Genomic DNA, 8,070 nt, shown 5'->3' with positions numbered 1-8,070 from the left:
TCCAATTCAGATGATTTTTATCTCTTTTTCTTCTCTGATTGCTGAGGCTAGCACTTCCAATACTATGTTGAGTAGAAGTGGTAAAAGTGGACATCATGGTCCCCTAGAGCAAGGGACACAAGGGAAACAATAAACAAATGTGACCTCATCAAAATAAAAGTATTCTGAACAGCTAAAGAAAATATCAGCTAAATGAAAAGGGAACCAACCATATGTGAAAATATATTGCCAATGACACCTCATAGAAGGGCTTGATTTCCAAAATATATAAAGAACTCCTATGGCTCCACTCCAGGAAGACAAACAACCCAATTAAAAAATGGGCAAAGGACCTGATCAGATACTTCTCTTAGGAGGATATACACAGTGCCCAGAGACATATGAAAGGATGCTTAGCATTGTTAGCCATGAGAGAGATGCAAATTAAAACCACAATGAAATACCACATCACAACAGTCAGAATGCCCATCATAAACAATCAATAAACAATAAGTGCTAGTGAGGTTGTGGAGAAAAGGGAACCCTAGTGCACTGTTGGTGGGAATGCAAACTGGTGAAGCAACTGAGGAAAACAGTTTGGAATTTCCTCAAAAATCTATAAATGGAATTGCCTTTGGACCTGGCAATTCCACTGTTGGGATTATACCCTAAGAATCCTAAAACACCAATTCAAAAGAACCTATGCACCTCAATGTTCACAGCAGCACAATTTACAATAGCCAAGTGCTGGAAACAATCTAAGTGCCCATCAGTAAATGAGTTGATCAAAAAACTGTGGTCCATTTACACAATGGAATATTATGCATTAGAAAGAAAGAAGTTCAGCTCCTATCCTTTGCAACAGCATGGACGGAATGGGAGAGCATTATGCTAAGTGAAATAAACCAGGTGGTGCAAAACTAATACCATATGATCTCACCTATAAGTGGAACCTAATCACCAAAACAAATAAACAAACAAAATATAACCAGAGACATTGAAATGAAGAACAAACTGACAGTAACCAGAGGGGAGGGACATAAGGTGGAAGAAGGGAAGGGTCGTCATGGGATGTGTATAGAGGAACACATGGACAAAGCCAAAGGGGGTAGCATTGAAGGCAGAAGGTGGGGCAGGTGAGGCAGAGGAAAGTGGTGGCAAGAAAATGGAGACAACTGTACTTGAACAATAATAGAAAAAAGAAAAAACTAATTGAGACTGATAGGAAATATATTTTAAATTGTTCTAATTTTCTGTTTTAATAAACTATAATTATAACAATAGAATGTAGAAAAGGGAACAAATCAAGATAACAGAAAAATGATGATATAGAAAGCACACATGTCAGGAAACTAGAAAATCTGAATTTGAGTTCTTGCTTTATTGCTTACTCACTATATAACCCTAGGGAATTCACTTTCTATCCTATAGTATCTATTTCCAAACCCATAGGATAGAATATAAAAATGGCTTAGCTACCCACAATAGAAATAAGGGGGTATGAAGTTAAATAGCTCCAAATCCCACAAGATTGTGGTATCTCACTCAAAAAAGGTAATAGGTTGGTCTTAACTCTAAAGTTTATACAATTTCCATTACTCTAAACTACAATGAGTAAAAGAGCCAAAAGGAAACATTTACATGAATGATACACAGATCTAAGTAGACCCAAAATTTGACCTGCATACTGTTTAAGGTATCCAGATGTTCAGTTGTTGGTTCACTCACTAAACATTTATTGAACAACTACCATAATTCAAACATTGTGTCAAACAGTAATAGGGGGTTGCCTCTGATGGAATCTGAGTGACCCCCAACTACATAAAAGACATGAAACCATCCAAGACCTTTTGTTGTTGTTGTTGTTGTTTTAGGGGTGGTCACGGATATGGCACATAAAATGGAATGCCTACGCTGAATGTGGAGGTGATAGCAGTGGAAATGAAGACTTCAACAAAGTAAAAAGGATTGAGACAACGCTAATGGAAGTTTTTAATTATTTAAGGCATCTTGGGAAGTAACTGATATTAAAACTAATTGTGCAATTAGATTACATTAATCTTGTGTTACTGATATGTTTCCTAGTTGAATTCTTAAGTACATTTATCAAGCACATATTACTTTTTTGCTTAAAATAACATAGTAAATTCATGAGAATAATTAGAATATTTAAATTTTGTCATTTTAATTTTTTAAAGAAAGTGTGACTTTAAAATACATAAAAATAAAAGTAGACAGATGTTAAAGATACTGCATTTTATAAAAAGAACAGGTTTCTGATAAAAGTAAGCAAGAAACACAAATGTAAGTTTTTTTAAAATTTTTGTAGATGTTCAGAAAATTTTATTTACAATGTGATCAAGGAGAGTATGTTATAAATAATTTATATTATATATAGAAGTTTCAATGTTGTGATTTCTTATAATTCACTGAGATTTCCAAGTGTAAATTCTATTTTTGGTGTTATCACTTGAGATTTTGAAGTTCAATTGCTCTTATTCTCATCTGGGTCTGGCATAATATCTATACTGTTTCTATTAATTTATAATATCACTATTATTATCACTTTACATATTTTACACATGAAAGTTTATACATATCATTTGTCATTATTTTCTTTAAACTTATGTCTTTTTTAGTGTTTGTATTTTCTACTATGCTATTTTTTGTATGAAAAACTAAACCTTTCAGTGGATTGAGTAAATCTCTCTGCACATAAACCTTATATGCAGTAAAAATTATACACAGAATTACTTGAATTTAATCAGTTTGGTTCAGTTTTAAGTCCCATTTTAATTATTGCCCATTTCTTTTAGTCATAAACCTGACAGTTCTAAGAAAGACCTATCTTTTAATACTATATTTCTTCTGGACACAACACCTATTTGGTGATTCAATCATTTTATTAACCTTTATGCCAACCTTGGATACTTTCATCTAAGGATTTTAAGCATGTGTTTTGGACATGTAGCACAAAGTAGTTTCAGCATATCTCCCTTCTTCTCCATTTTACCAGTCATCTATTTATTTCCTTTAAAAAATCAAGATTTTTCTATGGCTAACTCTCAGCACTATAGCATAAACCCTATCACAAAGCTTCTCCAATGATTAAAATATTTTAGAAACAATTACCTACTGTGTGTCCCTGATATTTTTCTCTTTGTTGTTGATTTATCTACTAAAGAAAAAATTGGTTTTTAATCTAAAAATGTTTTTTTTCTCCCTTGTACCAGTTTTTCATCACATTATTTCCCTACTCATTTGCTCTTTGGGCATAACTTGATATGGCTAAAATATTTGCTACTGTTAAGGACATTTTGCTTTGGAATAATTTTTAAATTTTGCTATATATTGCTTTACCTCCCTATAAAATAAGTCATAATACTTGACAAACTTTCATAGCCCAAAGGTTTTTTTTTTTTACTTTACTAAGATCTTTGAGGCACTTGAACACAGAAAAGAAAAAAAAGTTGAAATCCATGACATGATTACTCTTGTTATGTGAAAAAATTATACTAAAATGCAACTGTGTTTTAACACTTTGCCTGGATCATTGTCCTTTATATTTTCACTTTATTTACTCTTCTCTGTATTATACTGCCTTGAATAAAGTTATGTAGGATATAAAAGGCTACTGAACACTGTGTGTGTGATTGAAACACCCCTTTCTAAGTCAATTAGATAAGCTTCTTGGTCTCCTCCTCCTAAATACATAAAGGTCTATGCTTTTTGTAAATATATTTTATTTTCATAGGAGTGTGACCTAGTCGGCATATGTATAACTACATGGAAGTACTGAATGTGTTGGAAAGATAAAATATGTTAGCTTAAATTTTAATTTTTCACATGGATTACTTGTCTTAGTAGAGTGGACGATGCTTTCTTAAATCATGCATGACAGAACTTTATTTTCTCTTTTCAGCTATTTGCAATAAATATATTGTATTGCAATCATTTTATTATTAGTGTTTCTAGGTTTAGAATGCAATTGTTAAAAAATCTAAAAGAAAAAAGTTTATGGATTTGAATAACTTTAGTTTAAACTTTGACCCACATTTGCCAGAGATACTACATTGCATTTTGTTATTCCTCCAGTTTCCTTTCAGAACAATAGGTCCTGATGACTTGAACAAAGAGATACCGTTTTGTATAAAATCAGTTTCCATGTTGTTTGGAGAAGGATAGCAATCTCTTCAGCCTCCTGAGACTTTCCAGTGAAGTTAAAACGTGCCTACTGATGTCAGAAGCATGTACACAAATTAGTAGGGAAGAAAAAGAGTAAGAAAACTGTACAAAGAGCTTCGTATGGTGAGAGACACTAGAATTAACATTAGCAATTGTCTTGAGTGCTTCAAGTTTCATAAATTTCAGAGGAAATAAAATAGTGGCATATATTATCAACTAACATAAAGGCTTGGAGTTTGTAATTGCATTTCTTTTTGCATTTGATGTTCAATGGTTTGAGGTCAGAAAGAACTGTATCCTTTAAAAAAGGAAAAGAGTAATTGTTGTAAGTTTATTATTTTCCTCTTAACTGTTATTTTGACATAATTTCAAATTTATAGAAAAGTTGTAAGAATAGTACAAAGCATCCCATTAATTTTCCCTCCCAAATATTAACATTGTACTATATTGAGAATAAATTATGGATATGTTGCTCCTTTACCCCTAACTATTTTAGTACACATTTTCTGAAAACCTGGCTAATAATGAAAACTCTTGTACATTATCACAGCACAGGCAATAATTTCAGAAAATTAACCTCAATAGGGTTCTATTATCTAATATACAGACATTACTCAGATTTCACCAAATGTTTTAATAATTCTCTTCAGAACAAAATAAAATGTGGGATCAGGTATGGCAGTCAGTTACCATGCCTCTTCAGTCTTTTAATCCAGAATAGTTTCTCAATTATTTAATTGTACTTTGATATTTCAAAGTACAAAGGCCATATATTTTATACAGTGTCCTTCAATTTTGGTTTGTCTGATCATGTTTTATCATGATTAAATGCAGCACATACAGTTTGGGTAGGAATACTTAGTGACAGCATTGTGCTGCCTTCTCAGGAGACACAAGAGGTTGATCTGTTCTATTCCTGGTGATGTTACCTTCGGTCACTTGGTTAAAGTGCTGTCAGGTTTCTCTAAGGTTAGATGTGAATGTCTTTGCTCATAGACTATTTGCATATAAGATTTGCCATTTCACCTTTATCACCCCAGATACAGTCTGACCTGGCTTTACCCACAGTGTATGTAAAGGTAATGTACAACATATATTTTTCAAGATAACAATGTGATGAAGTGCAAAAAAAAAAAAAGAGAGAAGGAAAGAAGTAAGAGAAAAGAAAGGAGAAAGAATAAAAGTGGATTTGACTTTATGCAGATATGTAAATAAATTTCATTTTGCTACTTATTTTCTGTGTTTTGTTTTTTTCTTCTGATCTGTGAAGATAAGATTTCCCACCTTACATGGCTGTTTGTAAATTAAAAATCAGATATACCTAAGTTCCCAATCCCTTCATCAATAGTGTCAGCCTGCTCTTTATCTATGTATCTGTTCTGAATTTTCTTGTTAGTTCATTTTGTTCTTTAGAATTCACATATGAGTGAAATCATATAGTACTTGTCTTTCTCTGACTGGCTTATTTCACTTAGCATAATGTTCTCCAAGTCCATTTTTACTATTGCAAAAGGTAAGATTTCCTTCTTCATTATGGTCTAATAGTATTCCACTGTGTTAATGTTCTATAGCTTTATTATTATTAGACTAATATTATTGATTTTAGAGAGAGAGGAAGGGGAGAGAGAGAAACATTGATGTGAAAGAGAAACATCAGCTGGTTACCTCACATATGCTCCCTGACCAGCAATTAAAAATGCAACCTTGGTAGGTGCCTTGATCTGGAATTGAAACTCCAACATTTTAGTGTACAGGACAATCCTCCAATTAATTGAGCCATACAGACCTGGGATGAAAGCTGTATAATTTTGTTAACCAGTGTCACCCCAATAAATTCAATAAAAAGAAAATAATTCGGATACACCTAGAGCTTGGAATAAATCAAGTACTCAGTGCTCAGTGTCCTATGTTAGCTATCACAAATATTGTGAGCTCTGACAACTGACCAAAATAATTAAGATAAACTAGGGTGAATTTAAATTTAATCCCAGTGAAGCAAAGACACTGAAAATATCTGGTGCAGCTGCTTTGTTTGCCCTGACAAGTTAAGCTGGAAAACATAGGTGTTCTTGAGCAGAGTCTACTTACCATTACTTAAAAAAAATAAATAAAACACCATTTACTTCTGCTTCATCTGACCTATTCAGATATACCAAAATATGAAACTCTTTCCATGTTTAATGTTGTTATATTGTTAATAACTCATGATGGCTATCTTCCAGTTATGAAAGATGATAGGACCCTATATTCCCTTGTTTTAATTTTCACATTGGTACTTCAGGAAAATAAAGATGGCATACAACTTTTATAGTATCTTCATCTTTTATTATTAAAATATGAGAACTAGAAATATTATTTCAAAAGTAACAGAATAGCCACTCTAATAAAGTTAAAAATATGGAGACACTGGGACACCAAGAACTCTGTGTGGGCCCTCACTGACCACGCTGTCTGGAGTGGTAATTTCTGCTGCCATCATAGCAGCCCCCACTCTGAAGAAGCCAGCCCAGGGGTATTGCAGGCAACAAGGATCTTCCACCCTGGGCCCTTGCCCCTGTACACCTCTTCTAGAATGTGGAGGAAAAGGGCCGATCCCTGAAAAATTCTTCCAGTTCCTTTATCTTAAAACCGGTATAGCAGGACCCTATGTGGTTGGAACTGGGCTTATCCACATTTTCTATCCAAAGAAATATATGTGGTTACTCCAGAGAGCATTTCTGCCATGTCAACAATAGGCCTGCTTCTCTATATAGTTATAAAATATGGTGTCTCTATTGGAGGATTTGCTGATTAAATGAGCAAAAAAAAAAGTCACCTGACTAGAAGTGAAACAGGCTTCCATCAAAAACATCCAAGATGTGCTTGATCTGGAGAAGTCCCAGCAGGCATTGATTCAAAAGCACCATTACCTTTTTGATGTCCAGAGCAGTAGCATTGCTATGGCTTTGGAGGTTACTTGCCAGGAACGGCTGCATAGAGTATATCAGGAGGCAAAAAATTGCCTAGGCTATTATATCTTGGTGTAGAATTTGGTGCATCAGAAGGAGCAAGAGCACATGATATATTGGGTGAAGAAGCATGTGGTGCAGAGCATCTATGCACAGCAGGAAAGGAGACAATTGCCAAGTGCACTGCAGATCTAAAGCTGCTTGCAAAGAAGGCCCAAGCACAGCCAGTTACGTAAATAAATCTATCCGAACTGAGGGGAAACTAGACTGTGACAAAAGCTTTCTGTATCACCTTCTACTGGAGTCCAGTTTATCCCACCTAAAAATAAAAAGTGTGAATTTTGTCTAATGACAGAATTAAAACAATCTATTGACCAGTGAGATGTGTCTTGTCCTTCTTGCTCTGAATTTTGAATTCTGCCATGGTTTGTTTTGAATAAACAGTGTGCTTTTAATAATATTTGATACCTGACTAAAGACTACCAAGTTATCATTCACATTTGTAATTAATTCTATCATCTTACAATAAAGAGACAGTAGAACAAACAAACACACAAATAAATAAAGTATGGAGACAGACTCCATTTTAGTTTCAAAGAAAAATATATAGAATGTATGCATTGTTATGTGATGACAAATAAGATAAATATGATCAGTTCTCAAAATAATTATTTGTATTATCTAAACTAAAATTAGCAAACTCAATTATCACTGTTTTGATGATTCAATATTTTTTTTGCATGTGATTTATACAGAAGAGTACATTTAGTCTCAGATTACATGCTTTATTTAAAAATGGAGCATATGATTACCCTAGTAGAGTTTCCTCTGGAATTCTTCTGAAACAAATGACAGCTCTCTGGTGAGTTACATGCAGCAGAAAAATTTATTGTAAAGTTTTTTACAGTGATAGAATTTTTCATGGATTTTTCAATGCTTACTTGACGATATTCTGTGG

At 33.5% G+C, this 8,070-nt stretch overlaps 1 pseudogene; it reads left to right on the top strand.

Annotated features, from left to right (window-relative positions):
• The first annotated feature begins 1,479 nt into the window (after window positions 1–1,479).
• Window positions 1,480–7,348, top strand: LOC123827385 (annotated as a pseudogene).
• The last annotated feature ends 722 nt before the right edge of the window (window positions 7,349–8,070 follow it).

The sequence above is a fragment of the Phyllostomus hastatus genome, unplaced genomic scaffold (genome assembly GCF_019186645.2).
Source record: "Phyllostomus hastatus isolate PE091 unplaced genomic scaffold, TTU_PhHast_1.1 phas_contig_86, whole genome shotgun sequence".
Lineage (NCBI taxonomy): Eukaryota > Metazoa > Chordata > Mammalia > Chiroptera > Phyllostomidae > Phyllostomus > Phyllostomus hastatus.
Note: the sequence above shows the minus strand (reverse complement) of the source record. Positions and strands in the feature narration are given on the sequence as shown.